Source organism: Austrofundulus limnaeus, unplaced genomic scaffold (assembly GCF_001266775.1).
Source record: "Austrofundulus limnaeus strain Quisiro unplaced genomic scaffold, Austrofundulus_limnaeus-1.0 Scaffold96, whole genome shotgun sequence".
Classification (NCBI taxonomy): domain Eukaryota; kingdom Metazoa; phylum Chordata; class Actinopteri; order Cyprinodontiformes; family Rivulidae; genus Austrofundulus; species Austrofundulus limnaeus.
The window spans coordinates 1,365,960-1,368,249 of record NW_013952498.1 but is presented as its reverse complement, the minus strand read 5'-3'; the positions used below and the strand labels follow the sequence as shown (position 1 = coordinate 1,368,249).

General features: G+C 36.4%; 1 protein-coding gene across 1 annotated transcript in view; it reads left to right on the top strand.

The window, feature by feature from the left end:
* fam234b (family with sequence similarity 234 member B) overlaps positions 1–2,290 on the top strand; it is a 14,495-nt gene that overhangs the window by 938 nt on the left and 11,267 nt on the right. The gene's annotated exons all lie outside the window — the stretch shown is intronic.

Sequence of the window (2,290 nt, the reverse complement as noted above, 5' to 3'; positions counted from 1 at the left end):
CCCTTTGTACGAACAAAAGTAAGAGAAATTTAGGATAAGAATACGAACATGTTCTTGCATGAGGCCCAATGAATGCAGAATAAAATGGGAGTTTTTCTAATCTTAGCGAAACAGATGCATGGAAAATAAACAACAGTAATAATAATAAGAGACAAACAAAAGTCAAAACATTCCCACATTTTAAACAACTAGACTAGAAGTCAAGACACATCAAGCAGATMGTTTTCTGACAGGCAGAATGAAGGCTTTCAAAATTTACTTTTTATTCTTTATTTAGCAAACTCAGAAATCTGATTATAAAGACATTTTAATCCATGTTCAGACATTAACCCAGGCTGTTAGATTTAAGAAATATGTAGAGGCTCTTTGAATATCTGAAGTCTTCTCTTTCTGTTGACATTTGAGCTTATCAGAAAACGAGATGACCAACAGTTACCCTGAGGCTGTTGTGACACAAAATGGAAAAAAAAAGGTCAAAGCTCTTATGAACCGTTTCCATAATCTTTCATGAAGGTCAAAACATTCTGGAAAGTTAAACTAGTTTGACTTAATGAAGAAAAAAAAGGGGGGGGGGGGGTTTAAATAAAAAAAACCACACACTTCTGTATCCTTTACAGTTAAATTACTGGTGCAATCCTGAAAATTGTAGAATTTGGTAATAGTTTCTACAAAAACTAAATATTTTCTTAAAAATTCCATTCTTAGTAAAAGTACATGTGTTTTATTTAAAAAAAAAGAGGGGATTTGAGGCCATCAGCCTCTGTAATTTCATGTTAACCAGCATATTTCCATTTTAAATGAAAAATACTCTTTTGATGCGTTTATGGTACAAATCATTAGATTAGTCACAGTTTACTCTGACATTTCTAACAATTATTTATATCTTCGTGCAGCTGTAGTCAACCCACCCAAAACATTTCATCAGAATGTGAAGCTGGATCAGAAATGGAGTGCTGTCTCTTTTGGTTGCAGTACATTGTGTGATGTAGACAAAGTTACGAAAAAAATGCTAAAATCCTCCCCATAATAAGGATATTTTTGACAAAACCTGCTGCAGGACCTACTGTTACCCTCAGATTTCCTCACAATGCAGAGTGCTCACATCCAAGCTCTCACTGACTTCCATTAAATCTGAGCTCAACATCTTTTCCTCGAAAATGAAAACAAAGGGTGACCTAACCATCTCAAATTCTGCACATAAAACATTTTTTAGACCCGTGAAAACTAACCTGTATCACGTGCTGCTGCCCTTTGCACACTAAAAACTGTTGGGTTAAAAACAACTCAAACTAAACCAATGCTTGGTTAAGTTTGAACTGAACCAACTATAGTTTTAAGTTAGCCGTGTTGGATTAAGAGTTTGACACAACATACCGTGTTCAGTTCTTGACCTCCCCAAAAGAGACACTTATATATTTGTGTCAGCTTGTGGGCACCACTAATGTTACTTTAGTAAACTCACCATTCAGTGCAAACTAAAGTTCTTAACAAAGCCAATCTTATCTTCTTAAATCTTGGTTTTTTTAAATTAGCTATACGTTCTAAATCAGAGGTCCAGTCAGGTCTGATTAGGTAACTTCTGGTTAAAATGGCAGACACTGAAGAATGACACTGCCCATGTCTGACCAAACCAATGGGTCAAACTTGGCTCTAATTGGTCCAACCAAACCAACCTTTGATCCAAAGCTTTAACTCAGCAAGTAAGTTATTAAAGGGGTCCACGATTAGTTGTAACATTAAACTTTAAACATTTATTTTAACTGTAAAATAAAGACTGTAAAAATATTGTAGGCTGTTTAGTTTTGTAAATTTTTAAAAATATATTTTAACATGGATGGAGCCATTTTATTTACACGCAAAGTATTCTGGGTAACTGATGACATCAACTAGGTCCTCAGTGCGAGGCTGCTAGTGAGCTATATCCACCCTGAAGGTTAATCTTGGMCAATATCTGATGATCGACTCTTTTAAATGAAACCAGAGAGCGTTGACAGAGAGGAGAAGGTAGAAATGATTCAGCCTGTAACTGAAAATATGAATGGAGGACAACAGAGCTGCTTCATGGAAGAGAACCTCAGCTTACCCTGTTAGCTTTTGCGCTAGCGCCAACGCTATTTTGCCTTTTATGTATTAGCTCGGCGCTAGCGCGACAAACAAGCTAAACTGAGGTCCTCCATCCATATTTTCAGTTACAGCTGACTCATTTTTGTGTTCCCCTCTCTGTCATGTGGATGGAGGACCTCAGTGACGAGAGGAGAATGTGTAGCGCTGAGCTAATACATATATATGG